The 20,153-nt window shown below is 39.5% G+C and overlaps 1 protein-coding gene across 2 annotated transcripts in view; it reads right to left on the reverse strand.

The window, feature by feature from the left end:
* Positions 1-20,153, reverse strand: part of sema6d (semaphorin 6D) — a 580,684-nt gene that overhangs the window by 518,917 nt on the left and 41,614 nt on the right. The window lies entirely within an intron of this gene.

Raw genomic sequence — 20,153 nt, forward strand, 5'->3', positions numbered from 1 at the left:
TCAGCCGCTCCTCATAGGGCTTGTTCTCCAGACCCTTGATCATTTTAGTCACCCTGAAATGACCAAGTTGTTATAAGTTACTTGTTCTAAGGAATCTCAACCTAACAAAGGCTCTGAAAAATTTCCACCATCCAGAGAAAATTGTGTAGCATCAAATATAGCCTTCCTTCTTTTTAAGAAACTTAGATCCATCTACTTCTGTATCTTACTAAAGCAAAACATGTTGGGTACAATCATAAAAGTTACTCACATGAAACCGATACCTCCTAATAATGTTACTTTCAGCAACTGTGGTGGACTTGGGCATGGGAGAAAAACGGGTGTTTTAACACAAGTGGGGATAAAATAGGCTTAAAAAGGCACCTGGGTATCTTTCGTGAGGATATTTACAGCACACTTTACTCATTTATTAAACAAAAGAAAGCCTCTCCTGCCACGAAGTCCACAGTCCTGATGAAATACGGCCTCCACAGTATATTACTTCTTCCTTAAAGGAACAGGCTCACTGAAATATTGCCCACTACTCTGCAGCTTTCACACTGATAAAACCATAAATCCTGTTTTCAATTAACATCTTCTCTCCATCTATTTTGTTTTCAGCAACAGAAAGCATCAATGGGCATTTGCATAATTGGCTGCTAGATACCGGGCAACAAACTTTGTAGTGGTCAGGTTTCCTTTAAAAAATGGCACTTGGAAAGGATTATTAGTTCTCCAGCATGAAAGTTGGCATTGTGTTTAAATACATGAAAGGATGTCATAAGGAATAAGGAGCAGGTATGTTTTCTATGGCCCTGGAGGCAATGGAGCCATGGGTTCAAATTCCAGGTGAGGCGGGAGGTTAAAGAACCCCAGGAAATGCCATATATGGACAGAGATGGCGACGGCTAGCGACCCGGGTGCATAAGCTCACAGAAACATGTGATTTCTGGGAAATCACGTGTTTCTGAAGAAATGAAAGCTAAAGATAAACAAACTGCGTGTGCGCACGCAGGCGCTCTGAGTGATTGTGAACACGACACAGAAAGAGTGTGCCCGGGCCGCTGGTCAGCGCTGATTGGATACAAGTCGAGCTGCGTCACAACTCTAAGCCAATGAATTTGCTTGTGGGCGGGCATAACCCGAACCCTGTAATGTGTATAAATATTTACTCAGCCCACCGCTGGGGGTTCTCCCTGGGAAAGCACTGTGTTGTGCTAGGGGGAACCCCAGCGGCCGCTTGCCAATAAACTGTTTTCTTGGAAAGACTCCAGTTGTCCGTCTCCAATCCCTCCCACTGCGCTCGCAAGGACCGTAGCACAAAGGTTCCGCTACACAGGAAAGGAGATTCCACCTGAACATTAGGAAGAACTTCCTGAACCCATGTGGTCTCTTCCAACTAGAAGACAACTTTGCCTGACTTAATCCTCTCTCCCATTACCATACATTATTCCAGTGAGTCTCAATTAGATTGCAAGCCTACTGTCTTGTTACCCCTTTAATGGTAAAAAATCATGTATAAGGATGGTGCAATAAATAAATAATGAGCAAATTCCCTGCCCCCATCAGACTCTCCCAAAGATGAATCCCCTAAAAGTACAAATACCTCAATTTTCCTCCGCAGTTCTCCACAAATTGGAGGTACAACAGATTAATTCTTGTGCTGCTGAATTGCTGACCTGAAGGACAGGGTGAGCTCCTGCTATTAGCTCTAGCTCCTGCCAACCTAGCAGTTCGAAAACATGCAAATGTGAGTATATAAATAGGTACTGCTTTGGCTGGAAAAGGCAAAAAAATACTCCAAGCAGTCATACCAGCCACATGACCAGGAGGTGTCTATGGATAATGCAGGCTCCTCGGCTTGGAATTGGAGAAGACCACCTCCTTCACAGCTAGAGATGAGCACCGCCCCCAGAGCCGGAAATGAAAGGAGAAGCCTTTGCCTTTGTCTGTGTATTTGTTTCTCACTGTATTTCATTCTAACAAGACACTGAATGTTTGCTTGCGTCTATTTATATGCTGTAATCTGCTCTGAATCCCTTTGGAGCGAAGAGTGGAATATAAATAAAGTTAATATTATTATTATTTGAAACACAACAAGATGCGTCCACAGCAGACACTCTGCTGGCTGTTGTATTGGATCACACGTCGGACACTTCCCAAGTGTCTAGGACTGTGTGATGTATCGGCGAATAATGTGTGCAGATCCCTGTAAGGTGGCCTTCTGCAGCTGGCAGATGGTAATTTTGTCAGCGCCGATTGTGTTTAAGTGCAGGCCAAGGCCTTTAGGCACTGCACCCAGTGTGCCGATCACCACTGGGACCACCTTGACTGGCTTGTGCCGGAGTCTTTGCAATTCGATCTTCAAATCCTCATATCGTGTTAGCTTTTCCAATTGTATTATTATTATTATTATTATTATTATTATTATTATTATTATTATTATTATTACAGTAGAGTCTCACTTATCCAAGACTCGCTTATCCAACGTTCTGGATTATCCAACGCATTTTTGGAGTCAATGTTTTCAATGCATTGCGATATTTTGGTGCTAAATTCATAAATACAGTAATTATTACATAGCATTACTGTGTAATGAACTACTTTTTCTGTCAAATTTGTTGTATAACATAATATTTTGGTCCTTCATTTGTAAAATCATAGCCTAATTTGATGTTTAATAGGCTTTTTCTTAATCCCTCCTTATTATCCAACATATTCGCTTATCCAACATTCTGCCGGCCCGTTTATGTTGGATAAGTGAGACTCTACTGTATTATTATTATTATTATTATTATTATTATTATTATTATTTAATATTGTATCAGGCCTCTGGTGGCGCAGTGTATTAAAGCATTGAGCTGTTAAACTTGCAGACCAAAAGGTCGCAGGTTCGAATCTAAGGAGCGGAATGAGCGCCCGCTGTTAGCCCCAGCTTCTGCCAACCTAGCAGTTCGAAAACATGCAAATGTGAGTAGATCAATAGGTACTGCTCTGGCGGGAAGGTAATGGCGCTCCATGCAGTCATGCCAGCCACATGACCTTGGAGGTGCCTATGGACAATGCCGGCTCTTCGGCTTAGAAATGGAGACGAGCACCAACCCCCAGAGTCGGACACGACTGACTTGACGTCAGGGAAAAACCTTTACCTTTACCTAATGTTGGATGAGAATCACTATAGACTTAACCCATCTTCGCATTTAACTGAACGTGTGTACAAGCTTGCATAATATGTATACCTACTCTATAAGCACAAAACGTGTTCTGCAAAATTGAACAATGATCGTTTCTTTTTTTGTAACCTCCTTTGAACTCTTTTGGAAAAGCAGTCTACCTATATTTTAAATAAATGTGTGTTCTCTGAAATTCAAGTCAGATCGCAGAACAAAAGCACAGGGCACCTTCCTGTGTATATTTATTTTTAAACCCTCTTTGGGTTTTCAGTCGTGCTGGCTTTAAACAGAAAGTGGGAGAACTGCCGGCGGCTCCTTTAAGAAAAGAGACCAAGCACAGCCTTTTTCATTTGTTCACAGCTGCTAAGTAAATTTAATAAGCCTTTGCTTTATGAAGAATCATAAAAACGGTAAGGAAATTATTTTTATGTTTCCAATAGGTGCTAAACCAACACACCGCTGCAGTAATTGACATTTACATGGTCTCAGTCTGCTTTGATGGGACAATAACTTTCTCCTCCACTTCTTTCTGTATTTTTTAAAAAGAAATTGTAGTTCTATCTCTGTATAATTAGGACTCTATACAAATTCAAAGATTTGATTTTTGCCTTTTTCTTTATGGAGAATCTGCAGATCTCATACAAAAGACCAAAGGATGCAGCCCTAAAGACACATGCGCACATCATCTCTATCTCAACTACATAATCAGAATTTCTTGTCTATTTTTAATGCATTCACCGTTTTCTTTAAATGTATTTAATTTCTTCTTGATGCATTATGCAAAACACAACACTGAGAATGCCAACTTTGTCCTACGACTTGAAAAAGTTACCTTTCAGGATGACAGCTCCCAGAACTGTTAGAATCCAAAAAGAAGTAACTTTTTGGAACTCTACTGTGTTTTGCTTCACAGTTTACTATCAGCTACACTCTTCCCTGTTTTTCCATGGATCATGGATGCTGTTCTCAGTCAGCAAAGGACAAATGAACCAAGCAGTCAGTGGAAGGGGTTGCAATTCTCTCTAACCGGGCTGTGGTGCAGGCTGGTGAGCAGCCTGCTGCAATAAATCACTCTGATCAAGAGGTCATGAGTTCAAGGCCAGCCCGTGGTGGGGTGAGCACCCGTCAATTATATATATATATATATATATATATATATATATATATATATATATATATATAAAATAGCCCCTGCTCGTTGCTGACCTAGCAACTCGAAAGATAGTTGTATCTATCAAGTAGGAAATAAGGTACCACTTATAAAGTGGGGAGGCAAATTTAACAAATTTACGACGTTGGAATGAGGAAGTGCCGTCACAGTGGATGATGAAGCAGCTGCTCCCCCCTGTGGCCAGAATCGAACATCCCCTCAGAAGAAGGTTAAATTGCCTCTGCGTCTGTCTCTGTCTCGGTTCTATGTGTATATGGGCATTGAATGTTTGCCCTATATGTACATAATGTGATCCGCCCTGAGTCCCCTTCGGGGTGAGAAAGAAGGGCGGAATATAAATACTGTAAATAAATAAATAATTAACCAATATGTCAGCTTCCATAGCTCCATCTACTACATTCCTACTTTGGATGAATAAGCTCAGAAACTGACCACCACAAACATAGCTACACACATCTCTCGTGCTCTGACTTTTGCTTGAATATCAAGCAAAAAGTGGGTGCTAAAATATGAGGTTTGAATGAAAAGTAATGCCTCCACCTTCGTTACTTGGGTTTGGATGGGAATATTTTAATAAATCAAACGCAGAAATCATCCTTAGAATGTGCTCTTTAACTACCACTGTTTACTTTTCAACATCATCACCAGACAATTGGATATGTTTATGCCAATGATGAACATGTTTTCTGAAGCCGTCACGGAAGAAGTCGACACTCTGTTTCCGTAACCGGCATTATTATTATTGACACAACGACGTTGTATGACACAGCAAACAAGATAGATATGCTGGATTTCATATCACAAAATCACAAGTCGAACACTTCCCAAGTGTCTAGGACTGTGTGATGTATTTTCGGATGATGCGTGCAGATCCCAGTAGGGTGGCCTTTTGCAGTTGGCAGATCGTGATTTTGTCAATGTCTATTGTTTCCAAATGCCGGCTGAGATCTTTTCGGATGGCACCCAGTGTGCCCATCACCACCGGGACCACCTGCACTGGTTTCTGCCAGAGGCTTATTATATTATTATTATTATTATTATTATTATTATTATTATTATTATTATTATATTGCTATTATTATTATTATTATTATAACTATCTCCTCTCACATGAACCTGCCTGCATTTATCATCCCATTGACTTTGGAGGGACATCTGGCTAGCAGGCATGGGCAAACTTCGGCCCTCCGGGTGTTTTGGACTACAACTCCCACAATTCCTAACAGCCTACCGGCTGTTAGGAATTGTGGGAGTTGTAGTCCAAAACACCCGGAGGGCCGAAGTTTGCCCATGCCTGCTGGCTAGCATCAAGTACAGGTGCACTATATGTGTTCATAACTCTGGGGATCTTTAAAAATGCTTTTACACACATATAAAAAAAGGCAGCAAAGATGCACAGCCTCTCGCCGAGAAGAATCAATTGGCTGTCACCTTTTAATATCCCATAACTAAATTTCATTCCCTTCCCGATGTACACACAGAGAGCTAAGCAAAGCCGTCTGGAAGACTGAACACAAAGCCATCATTATAGTAATTAAAGTGTCCAACTTCTAAAACTTTGAAAATGCCCAGTGGTTTTGTGACCCCGTTATAAGCCTCTAGTTTTAACATAAATCCGTCATATTGAATCAATCACTTCAACCAACCAAGTGAATTAGCTTGATGTTAAAATTAAGTGTTAAGTCTCCCTAAATGTAGTATCAGATGGTCTTTCATCGACACGTGTGTTCTTGAAATATTTCAACTAAAGGGGTTTAATAGACATTCCCGTCACTATCTGATCTTCAGTAAACTGGACTATTAACATATAAAGGTGAGGGTGGACGGATTGCAGTAGGGTAGAACTAACTGGAGTAACTGGGAGAAGCTGGGAGGATAGCACAACTCGGAACCTCAATCCATGGCTGATGTTTGTTTATTTATTTATTTACAGTATTTATATTCCGCCCTTCTCACCCCAAAGGGGACTCAGGGCAGATCACATCTATATATATAAAAGAGTGATGGCATCAGGGCAGCGGACAAAACAACAAAACTACAGGCCCCCCCAACCTCGAAATTTGACAACACAACCCATCATTCACGGCTCTAGGTTGATACAACAAAAAGAAAAGAAAAAATAAAGTCCTAATTACAGGGAAAGGAATAATAGTTTTTATCCAATTGCTGCCAGTTTGAAGGCTAAGCTCCGCCCACTTGGTCTCCTAGCAACCTACTCAGCCCAGGGGACAGGCAGAGTTAGGCCTCACTTAGGCCTCTTCCACAGATTATCAGATTTTAACTGGATTATATGGCAGACTCAAGGCCCTTCCACACAGCTATATAACCCATTTATAATCTTATATTATCTGCTTTGAACTGGATTATCTTGACTCCACAATGCCATATAATCCACTTCAGTGTGCATACTAAACATAAAGACAGCCATACAACAGACATTCAATACCACCAGTACCTCAACAATTTCTCACCAACACCACCAGACAACGCCACAGCAATGCGTGGCCGGGCACAGCTACTTACACATATAAGGCAAACATTCAGTGCCTTGACATAGAACAAAAACAAAGACAAACGCAGACTCCGAACTGGCCTCGAACTCATGACCTCTTGGTCAGAGTGATTGGTCTCAGCTGGCTGCTCACCAGCTTGCGCCACAGCCCGGCCTGAACAGACTGTGCTATAAGGACCACGAGATGCAGAGCCAATCTTAAGAAATTGGGCTTCACGACATGCGAGTGTGGAGAAGAGCAAACCAAAGACCACTGACTGCAATGCAACCTGAGCCCTGCCACACGCACAATGGAGAACCTTCTCACAGTGACACCAGAGGCACTCCAAGTGGTCAAAGGAAATCCAATATAGTGCCAAGTTTTTAACATTGTTATTGTTTTTAAATACATTATAATTGTATTCAGTAGGGCCAGCTTGCTGCCCAACTGAGCAACTCAAAAACAGCTGTGTCTGTGAGTAGAAAATTCTAGGTACCGCTCAATACGGGGAGGCTAATTTAACTTAATTTATGACACCATAAAACTGCCAGCAGCATGTGAAGAATATGAGGAAGTACTACCATCAAAAAGGCGTCACAGTGGATGGTGAAGAGTCAGCTCCCCCTGTGGCCGGAATGGAGCATACCCTCATAAAGCCGGAAGCTAGAAAATGTTAAATTGTCTCTACTGTCTGTCTGTATATGTGATATTTCTGATAATTAGTAAGTAAGTAAGTAACTTTATTTTTCTATCCTGCCACCATCTCCCGGCTTTGACTTTGGGGCAAAGGCCCGAAAACAATAACCAAAGTACAACAATTAAAACATTACAAAGAGTAAAAACACAATAAAACGACATTATGCAGAACAATACCTCAATCCATAAAAGCTCATTTAAAACATAAAATGATAATGGCATTGAATACTGTTCTGTCCTGTCCTGTCTGTCCAAATGGCATCAAATGTTTGCCATGTACAGTAGAGTCTCACTTATCCAATATAAACGGGCTGGCAGAATGTTGGATAAGCGAATATGCTGGATAATAAGGAGGCATTAAGGAAAAGCCTATTAAACATCAAATTAGGTTATGATTTTACAAATGAAGCACCAAAACATCATGTTAGACAACAAATTTGGCAGAAAAAGTAGTTCAATACGCAGTAATGCTATGTAGTAATTACTGTATTTACAAATTCAGCACCAAAATACCACAATATATTGAAAACATTGACTACAAAAATGGGTTGGATAATCCAGAACGTTGGATAAGCGAGTGTTGGATAAGTGAGACTCTACTGTATGTGTATTGTGATCCGCCCTGAGTCCCCTTGGGGAGATAGGGAGGAATATAAATAAAGTATTATTATTATTATTATTAATTATTATTCAGTTTGCTTCGATAAATAAATAAATACAACCTTGTATGCCTTAGCCTCTGCCCAGATAATGGAATAGTACTAAGAAATGTAACCCTACAACTGGCTGTCTTTTAGCCTGTGGAAGAAATCTCCATTCAGATATTTTCCACTTGTAAAGACACAACTTCCTTAGAAAATAACAACAACAAAAAAATGCAGAAAGGTCAATACAACTCCTCCCCTTCCAGACGATATTTCTGATTAATGTGAAACAAGCAGACAAAAGACCAGAATCAATTGGACAACAAAGCCAAATGCCTGTTGTCATTGTTTCGACTGTTTTTGGTCAAACACAACAATGGAATATCTTGAAATATTTACTACTTAGGATATCATCAATAGAAATAGAAGTGATTTCACTGACATAATTGATCGAAGAGTAGTTTGTAACTACATGTCAGATTTGATTCCCCCCTCCTCCAAAAAAATAATGCAGTTGTTTGAACACGGTCCATAATAATTCCAAAAAGAAAATTAATTCAAAACTTCAACCTGTTAACACCTCAGTCTGTTTGGGACTTATCGCATTCAGAGTGTCTTTGTTCACTAAACCTGTAATTTGCTCTTCATTTGAAAAGCTCTGCGTGACTCAAATGCTCCTCCTGCCAGACCGATGAATGGGTTTGGATGATCACATCTTGGCTTCGTCATTGACAGGCCCTTCACCTCTTGCCCTTTCACAATAAATCCAGAACTCTCCAATTAACCATACTGTTTAAACTCAAATAGGGAAAATGCCATAATGAAGCTCGGCTTAATATCACGGCTTGTTCAAAACTTCAAACGGTGATTTAAGATCCCGACTTTCTGCAAGGCTGATATTAGCCACAAGTTTGCAGTGCAGAGACAAGGAGCTGAAAACATACACACAGCATTCATTCACTGCTTTTAAAAACAAAGATATAATTGTCCTACTATATGATGCTGCAGTATACTAAAAGAACTAGTGAGGCAGACCCCCTTGAGAAAACCCCCTTTGCCTATGAATCAAGGAAAACCTATAACCTGATTTTACCTATATGTCAGCTCACTTTCCGCTGACCCAGAGCCGGCCCTAGGTAATTTTCAAGTGTAGGCGAACAGAATTTTGGCGCCCCCCCCCCAAACAATCACTGAAAAATAAAAGCATTGGATAAGCGAAAATGTTGGATAATAAGGAGGGATTAAGGAAAAGCCTATTAAACATCAAATTACATTAAGATTTTACAAATTAAGCAGCAAAACATCATGTTTTACAACGAATAAACAGAAAAAGCAGTCTCGACTGCGCCCCCATATGTTTTGCGCCCGAAGCGACTGCTTAATTCGCCTCATTGTTGGACCGGCTCTGCGCTGACCACCATAAAGTCATAATCATAAGTAGAAATCAGATAAAGGTAGACATATACGGCGTACCTTGAACATATTCATACCAAGAAACAAGCCGATGACATAGGTATAGAGCAGTGGTTCCCAAACTTATTTGGCTTACCGCCCCTTTTCCAGGAAAAAATGTTACTTAGCACCCCTTGAAATTATTTTTAAATTTTTTTTAATAGCAATTAAACATATGGCAAATGCACCTGTGGCCATCACCGCCCCCCTGTATCACTGCACCGCCCACCAGGGGGTGGTAGCACACACTTTGGGAATCACTGGTATAGAGTAATAAATATGCAATAAACAATTACACTATGAACCCAACCGAATCTAACACAGTTCAGGAAAACACCTAAAATGCTGAAGTCCACAGGTGTCTTAAGGTGTCTTAAGGTAACTGCAATGCAAGAAATAGATCCCAATCCAGACACCTCAGCAGAAAGCCCAGAAACTGCTGACCAACATGGGGTCATAATGGGACACTGGAACAGGACCAAGACACGTACCCTACCTGATGTGGGGTTTTCTTACCTATCATAAAGATGTTTTTCAATGTATTAATAATTAATTGTGATCAACAACTTATGTAACAATATCTGCATAAATATGAGGTCTGTACTGAACATAAGGGGTGGAAGCTACCCTTCATCAGCCGGAGAGCTGTAATTTCACAACCTTTTCCATTGGAAACAGTAACTTACTGAACTCGGAACTCTGCTGGTCTGCTGTTGTTCTTCCTTACCATCTGTGTCCTAAACCAAGTGCCCGCTGTCCACTGAAACTCTAGTCTAGCACATCAATATCAACTCAGCCAATGGCTCTCTCTCAATGCAAGAACGATATGCTTCCTGTAACCAGCTCCATTCAGTAGGTTGGACAAAGAATTTGGGACCCAATGAAATTTCTGAGAGTCACGACTAGCGCAGTGGGTTAAACCACCAGCTACAGAAGATCTTGCCAACTGGAAGGTTGACAGTTCAAGCTGCGGGTGGGGTGAGCTCTCGCTGTCAGCCCAGCTTCTGCCTACCTAGAAGTTTGAAAACAGCCATGTAAGTAGATAAATAGGTACCACTTTGGCACGGAGATAAAAGGCGCCCCTGAAAAACATGCCGGCGGAAGGTGTCCATGAATGACATGGCTCCCCATGGCCAAGTCAAGCACAGCCTCCAGATACCGGAGATAAAAAAGAGGGAAGCCTTGCCTCTGTTTATGTATTGTCTGTACAGTAGAGTCTCACTTATCCAATATAAACGGGCCGGCAGAATGTTGGATAAGCGAATATGTTGAATAATAAGGAGGGATTAAGGAAAAGCCTATTAAACATCAAATTAGGTTATGATTTTACAAATTAAGCACCAAAACATCATGTTATACAACAAATTTGACAGAAAAAGTAGTTCAATACGAAGTAGTGCTATGTAGTAATTACTGTATTTACGAATTTAGTGCCAAAATATCACAATGTATTAAAACATTGACTTCAAAAATGCGTTGGATAATCCATAACGTTGGATAAGCGAGTACTGGATAAGTGAGATTCTACTGTATTTGTCAGTTGTAAAAACGGCATTGAATTTTTGCCATATATGTACCTGTAATCCACTCTGAGTCTCCTCGGAAATATAGGGCGGAATATAAATAAAGTTATTATTATTATTATTATTATTATTATTATTATTATTATTATTTTATTATGACACAGTAAACAAGATAGATATGCTGTATTTCATATCACAAAGTCACAAGTCGAACACTTCCCAAGTGTCTAGGACTGTATTATTATTATTATTATTATTATTATTATTATTATTATTATTATTATTATTATTTCCAAAAGTGACCCCATGTAGATTGGGCTACAGTAGTCCAAAGGAAGAATAACCAAAGCATACTTAAATGTACTACTGAAATACTTTTGGCTACTCACTGGAGCAATGAAAGTTCAATAACGCATTTCTTGTTAGCTTAAAAATAATACTATAAATGGCCATTTAGTTTGGAAACCTAACAACAGGGAACCGTCCTGTTACTCTTTTAATGGTAAAACATCTTGTACAGGGATGGTGCAATAAATAAACAAACCAAGACAGCGCATACTACAGAAGCATATTAGGCTATGGATTTAGGGTTGGTTTTGAAATGAGTCAAGTAAGAGTTAATGTAGAAAATATTGTCTCAAGAATACTCTCTTTTTCCAGAATTGTATTGCTTTTGCATTCTTTTTTGACTTATCAAAGTAGCATAGTTTATTGCTCTCAGTTGCAAAAAAATAAATAAAAATAAAATCTGCTTTTCAGACTGCTCCATCAATTCCTCCCCTCCCGTCATCATTCTATACATTTCTTCTTCCTTTATTTTATTTGAGACTTGGCTTCAGGTACTTTTAAATGAGAATCCCTGAAAACTTGACTAATAACCAACGGTTTAATTTCGTAATATTTCAAAGCCCGTGTACGAAGCATTTTTCTTCTGCCCATATTGCAGTTTTGATCGGCAGCTCCTTCCATGAATAATAGAATGGCCCAGAATGAATTCACATCATCTTTTTGCTTCGGGGAGGAACATGGGTTTAGGGAGATGACTCTTGAGTGTGATCTTTTGTCTGTTGACATTACTTCTAAACTTTTCCTCCTCGGGCTGCGGCCATATGTATTAAATAAATGATAACCATCATTTCTCATACAGATCTCGCAAACCATTTTGAGCCAGAAAGAAGGCTGCGCAGGCAGTTAAGAGGTTAAATATATGTGAATTATTTATTCTTTGTGTGGATGATTATATATATATAATCTTTCCTTCTCCGCCCACAGCTGCTACCAAGGGAACAAACAGGAGGGTAGGGAACACAAGCATAAACTCAGAAGTATCAAAAACATTGCACTGATTGATGGATGATTGCTCCTTACATCTCAATCAACCGTATTTAAGTCATTGATGGAATGTGAAGTAAATAGATGCCAGTCATAAAAATTACTCCGGAATGATCCTTAGAAATAAGCTTTGGTAGATAAACTGTGAATTGCGGGACCATTTCTCAGGCACATCAAGATCGAGTGAGATGAAAAAGGACATTCAGACATTGCAGATATTTTGCACAATTCTCTTCTTTTGCACTCAGAAATTCAACCCTCAGCATCTGCTACTGAGATGAGAATAGGACCATCTAGAATAATAATAATAATAATAATAATAATAATAATAATAATAATAATAATAATAAAGGCCAAGATCGAAAAATCAGCTGATGACCCAAAATGCAGACTGTGCAAGGAAGCTGACGAAACCATGGATCATATCCTCAGCTGCTGTAAGAAAATCGCACAGACAGACTACAAACAGAGACACAACTATGTGGCCCAAATGATTCATTGGAACTTATGCCTCAAGTACCACCTCCCAGTAATAAAGAACTGGTGGGATCACAAACCTGCAAAAGTATTGGAAAATGAGCACGCAAAGATACTGTGGGACTTCCGAATCCAGACTGACAAGGTTCTGGAACACAACACACCAGACATCACAGTTGTGGAAAAGAAAAAGGTTTGGATTATTGATGTCGTCATCCCAGGTGACAGTCGCATTGATGAAAAACAACAGGAAAAACTCAGCCGCTATCAGGACCTCAAGATTGAACTTCAAAGACTCTGGCAGAAACCAGTGCAGGTGGTCCCGGTGGTGATGGGCACATTGAGTGCCGTGCCAAAAGATCTCAGCCGGCATTTGGAAACAATAGACATTGACAAAATTACGATCTGCCAGCTGCAAAAGGCCACCCTGCTGGGATCTGCACGCATCATCCGAAAATACATCACACAGTCCTAGAGCATGAAAACAATACAAAATTTAAACGAGGGTGAGCTCTGGTGGTCCCCAAACTTTGGACCACTACATGCTTTTTCTCAATAATAATGTGTTCCTCAATAGCAGGCGTCCTTGCCTTCCCTTTATACCTCATGCATATTTCTTTATACATGTTATGTTTCCTATTTACGCCTTTCCCGATTTATTAAAAATAATGTGTATAATTAAGACCCCTTCTGGTCCACTGAATAAATACAGTGGTACTTAATTATCTGGAGTACTTACACTTAAATGACTCATTTTCCCAGCCTACTACAAGTGTATCCATTATGTTATTTGTCGGTGTGCAGAAGCATTTTTAACATTAGAAGAAAAACTGCAGGGGTGAGCAGGAAATATATAAACAAGAATGTGGTGCCACGGCTTCTTTAGGTTTCCCTCCCTTTCCCCCACTGCACTCTTATATGAAATAATTTTATTTTTTGATAACATATCATATACACTCATGCATAAGTCAACCTCATATATATGTCTAGAGCAAGTTTGCGGGCCAAAATTTTGGATTTTGGTATGATCCATGGATTTGGATCATTGATGTTGCCATCCCAGGTGACAGTCGCATTGACGAAAAACAACAGGAAAAACTCAGCCGCTATCAGGACCTCAAGATTAAACTTCAAAGACTCTGGCAGAAGCCAGTGCAGGTGGTCCCGGTGGTGATGGGCACACTGGGTGCCATGCCAAAAGATCTCAGCCGGCATTTGGAAACAATAGACATTGACAAAATTATGATCTGTCAACTGCAAAAGGCCACCCTACTAGGATCTGCACGCATCATCCGAAAATACATCACACAGTCCTAGACACTTGGGAAGTGTTCGACTTGTGATTTTGTGATATGAAATCCAGCATATCTATCTTGTTTGCTGTGTCATACAATAATAATAATAATAATAATAATAATAATAATAATAATAATAATAATAAAGTAGCAGCATCCATTGGTGCTTGTCTACCAACAGCTATTGTGACTGGGGATAATGGAAGTTGTAACCTGACCTATAAGTACGACACTAGTTTCAGGCAGACTGTGATAAGTTCTTTTCCATAAAGGTGCATCATTTCATTTGGAGTCCAATTTCACTAAATAGAGCCAAGTGAAGTGAATTTACATGAATGTTCAATCAAATCCAGCTCCCTAAAATAACTGTTTTCTCCCACACAATGGTGCTACAAAATTATCTTCCATTATTAGCATGGCTCCTAATAGCAGCTGTGATTAGAACCGAGCACTTGCACTAATTTGCACCTGACTAATATGCAAAGTGCTTGATAAATGTTTTGATAATATTACACGGCTTCATTTCCCCTCCCAACCCACATCCCTGTACATTAGCTGTGCTTCATTAGGAGACAACCGCCGGCTGGCGGAAGCATGCAGATCGGGAAAGTTTTACAAAAGAAAAAAGAAGACAGAGAAACATGACATCCTAACAAAATTGCAATGTGCAAAGCAAATGCAAGCAAGCAAGCCAGGCTTCTATATCATTTGTTGAGTTGCTGAAATCACATCTTAATAGATACATTGTCAAACTAGATTGCTGTAGTGACACAGGATAAATGGGTCCTCACTCAAAAAAGTTTCGCACCAAAGGCCTGTCTATTCATCCGTGCTCGTGCTGAATGAGGTTTGGCTCCTCTTTTAACAGCTTTATGGAAGGAAATAGCTGTACCTATTGAATCTGGCCATTTGAAGCAGAGGAAGTTTTTGTTTTTATCTATAAATGCAACAGATATATTCGAAAGAATATATTGGCAGGTGGATGGGTCCAAATGACTGAGGTCTAGCAGTCCAGAAGAAAACCTGGGGCCCAACTGTATCTATATATATAAAAGAGTGATGGAATTATGGCACCGGACAAAACAACTAAACTAAACGCCCCACAACCTCAAAAATTGACAGCAAAACCTCTCATCCATGCCTCTACGTTCATATAACAAAAAGAAAAGAAAAATAAAGTCCTAGCCACAGCAACGAGTGGCCGGGCACAGCTAGTTGCATATACAGTAGAGTCTTACTTATCCAACACTCGCTTATCCAACGTTCTGGATTATCCAACACATTTTTGTAGTCAATGTTTACAATACATCATGATATTTTGGTGCTAAGTTCGTAAATACAGTAATTACTACATAGCATTATTGTGTATTGAACTACTTTTTCTGTAAAATTTGTTGTATAACATGATGTTTTGGTGCTTAATTTGTAAAATCATAACCTAATTTGATGTTTAATAGGCTTTTCCTTAATCTCTCCTTATTATCCAACATATATCCAACATTTTGCTGGCCCGTTTACATTGGATATGCGAGACTCTACTGTATTTATTTAGTTTTTTGCCACTTAGATACGACAGTAAATATATATTTACTAGCTGTGCCTGGCCACGCGTTGCTATGGCGAAGTCTGGTAGTATGGGAAATAAAGTATTGAGGAATTGGTGGTAGTTAAGGTAAAGGGTAAAGGTTTTACCTTACATTAAGTCCATTATAAATGGGTTATATAGCTGTGTGGAAGGGCCTTGAGTCTACACTGCTATATAATCCAGTTAAAATCAGATAATCTGTATTTTATAGGCAGTGTGGAAGAGGCCTAAGTGAGGCCTAACTCTGACTGTCCCCTGGGCTGAGTGGGTTGCTAGGAGACCAAGTGGGCGGAGCTTAGCCTTCTAACTGGCAGCATTGGATGAAAACAATGATTCCTCTCCCTCTAATTAGGACTTTATTTTTCTTTTCTTTTTGTTGTATGAACATAGAGGCATGGATGAGGGGTTGTGCTGCCAAGTTTAGTGTTTCTGGGATGTGTAGTTTTTTTGTTTTGTCCTAGGCCGAAATTTCATTACCCTTTTATATATATAGATGGAGATAGGAAACCTGACATGTTTGTACATGTGAACAAGTAGGATGTGGCTGCTAGAACTCTTTAAAACATGGCTTTGAATCTGTGTGGTGAATCTCTACATGTGGTGTAGGAACATGTGGTGTCAATTTTCCCCTCTGCAAAACTCCTCGTCTTTACCAGATGCATGGCAAGTGGGCACAGCATGATTCTATGCTAAGAATAGTCTTGAACATGACTGGTAAAGCAGATGTGTGAAAGCTTTGTTTGGTTCCTTTTTCTTTTTTGAAAACAAGAACTCACAAAGATAACACAGTTTTTTTTTTCACATGCAGAATGAAAATAACTTGGTATTTAAAAAGTGAAATGTGAGAGAACATGAAGCTAACAGATTCACCCAATCCTTCCCCATTGCTCCTACCAGCATGCCAGAAACCTTTCTACACCAGTTATTGTTGTTGCTGTTGTTGTTGTTGTTTTGCATTAGAAATCTTAGAACTCTCCAGGTGACACAGAAACTCTTCTGATTCCATAATGGTCCATAAAGTAGAATTTGAGAAAGAATAATGATAAAGGTTTTCCCATGACATTAAGTCTAGTCGTCTCCGAATCTGGAGGTTGGTGCTCACCTTCATTTCTAAGCCAAAGAGCTTGCGTTGTCCATAGACACCTCCAAGGTCATGTGGCCAGTATGACTGCATGGAGCGCCGTTACCTTCCCGTTAGAGCAGTACCTATTGATCTACTCACATTTGCTTGCTTTCGAACTGCTATGTTGGAAGAAGCTGGGGCTAACAGCGGGAGCTCACCTCGCTTCCCGGATTTGAACTGCCGACCTTTCGGTCAGCAAGTTCAGCAGCTCAGCAGTTTAACCCACTGCGCCACCGAGAAATCCACAAGCATGTGGACCATTTCAACAGAAAGGAGGAAACCATGAAAATGAACGAAATCTGGCTATCAGTATTTTTTAAAAATCTCTAAAATTAGGAGAGTAAATAAAGAACAACACCGAAAAACGGAAGAATTCCAGACATGGCTAGCTAATCACCTCCCAACAAAGGATTCCCCCTAGAAGGAAGCAGCCAGTCTTTGAAGCAGCCAGGTTATTCAATGCTAATCAAGCTGTGCCACTGGGGTTCCATATGTATAACTATGGATACATGTGTAGAAACCACTAGATGTATGATTTTGTCCATTTCTGCAACTGTTTTCAAAAAGCAAGGGTGGATACTGACAATAAGATGGACTCAGATGACCTCACAATACCCAAAACGGATCTATACAAGCATAAGAAAAACTTACATGTGTCTATGTCAGTGATGGCCAACCTATGACACGCGTGTCAGCACTGACACGCCTAGCCATTTTTGCTGCCACGCTACCACATGCAGATTGATTGGATGACATCTTTTGTGGCCAAATTTGGTGTGATTTGGTCCAGTGGTTTTGTTGTTTACTCCATGAGAAATATGAACATTACATTATATATATATATATATATATATATATATAAAATATCATTCTATTATTATTCTATTATTATTGTAGTATATTACTATTATATTATTATTATATTATTCATTATTCATGACTACATTGAAACTAGAATAGAGAGAAATCTGCGTGGAAACTGCAAGAGGTAGCATAGATTGTTGTACATGGAAATAATGGTAGTAAATAGTTTTTGATTTATTAAATATAGTTATATATTACAATTATATATTTTTGTTATTTAAACTACAGTAGAGTCTCACTTATCCAAGCTAAACGGGCCGGCAGAAGCTTGGATAAGCGAATATCTTGGATAATAAGCAGGGATTAAGGAAAAGCCTATCAAACATCAAATTAGGTTATGATTTTACAAATTAAGGACCAAAACATCATGTTATACAACAAATTTGACAGAAAAAGTAGTTCAATATGCAGTAATGCTACGGAGTAATTACTGTAATTACGAATTTAGCACCAAAATATCATGATGTATTGAAAACATTGACTACAAAAATGGCTTGGATTATCCAGAAGCTTGGATAAGCGAGGCTTGGATTAGTGAGACTCTACTGTATATATATTGTGAAATTATGGTTTTTTTTTCTCGAAGTGACACACCACCCAAGTCATGCTAGGTTTGTCGAAGGCTTTCATGGCCAGGATCACAGGGTTGTTGTATGTCTTTCGGGCTGTGTGGCCATGTTCCAGAAGCATTCTCTCCTGACGTTTCGCCCACATCTATGGCAGGCATCCTCAGAGGATACCTCACAACCTCTGAGGATGCCTGCCATAGATGTGGGCGAAACGTCAGGAGAGAATGCTTCTGGAACATGGCCACACAGCCTGAAAGACATACAACAACCCCATGCTAGGTTTTTTGGTGAATTTTGACTCACCAAGTGCAAAAGGTTGCCCATCATTGGTCTATGTTGTCATTAGGTTGCCGGCCAGAGTGCATTACGTAGTCACATATAACAAAAAATATTTTTCAAATGTAACATCAATTTTAATCGAACTTCACTTGGAAAGTGAGCACTGCATCAACTCTGTGCCAATTCTAGTTCCATGAGCACAAATACAAGCACATTTAAAAGCTGGTATTAGACATACTTATAGAAGGGGCAGAAGAGGATAAAACCATTAGAAGAAAAACTACTCCAGCTAATGGCTTTTGAGCAGCTTGCCCATGCATTCGCTTTGTATGCAGCCCAGACTATCCTCCTCTCAATCATTTTGGGATGGAGAGCTTGTGCCCTATTCTGCCATAATCCTCCAAGATTACCCTTCCCTTTTCTTATTTTCAATTTCACTTTAAAACATTCCCGGTTCCTCCGGGCGAAAACCCTCTTAGTGCCTCCTGCACTTCCTTAACAGCACGCAAGCCCTCCTTAAGCTGCTTCAGCTCCTAAGATGCCACCAGGTGTTCTCTAAACGAATTAGAAGAACTGACTGAAGAAGAGAAAGGAACCAGCAGGACATATGGCAGATAGATAAACTTTTTCTATTCCAAGCCTGGTGCCATTCCTACCCGGCTAGGAACAAACAATTCAAACAAGTAGCAATGGATAAGAATTTGGTTGTAATCTATTTTGATTTTTTTTTAAATTCAAAAATATTTCATATTTGGAAAGAAAGAACCTGAACCATTTTAGAAATGCTGAAGCAAACCGGAACTGACAGATCCACTCATTCCAGTCCTGGGCTTTTAACACTTTTGGAAGAAAGGGCAGCATGGCAAGTATCTGCTGTGATCTGTTGACTTGCTAGCAGACTATTCCAAAAATCTCCTATATATATAAAAGAGTGATGGCATCATGGCGACCCACAAAATAACAAAACTACAGGCCCCCCAACCTCGAAATTTGACAACACAACCCATCATCCACGGCTCTAGGTTGATACAACAAAAAGAAAAGAAAAATAAAGTCCTAATTTGAGAGAGAGGAATAATTGCTTTTATCCAATTGCTGCCAGTTAGAAGGCTAAGCTCCTCCAACTTGGTCTCCTAGCAACCCAATAAAAAATAATAAAAAACACTAAAAATTAATACAATAAAATACTATAATAACAAAAAATAACTAAAAATAATACAAGAAAATAATAAAATATAATAAATAAAAATATAACTTACAATAAAATTAATAAAAAAATGCAAATAACGTCAAATAAAAATTACACAACAATTTTAAACAATACCACCACCACTTTGCCACAGCAACGCGTGGCCGGGCACAGCTAGTATAACACTAAAGGTTGCCACATTTGCAATTGCAGCCCAAAAGATCAGAGCTAAAGTAGCAAAATCCATACTTGAGGTCAGAAATGGAAATGGTGATGGTTTGGGATGATACAAATCAGACACTGTCATTGT

The sequence above is a fragment of the Anolis carolinensis genome, unplaced genomic scaffold (genome assembly GCF_035594765.1).
Source record: "Anolis carolinensis isolate JA03-04 unplaced genomic scaffold, rAnoCar3.1.pri scaffold_11, whole genome shotgun sequence".
NCBI lineage: Eukaryota > Metazoa > Chordata > Lepidosauria > Squamata > Dactyloidae > Anolis > Anolis carolinensis.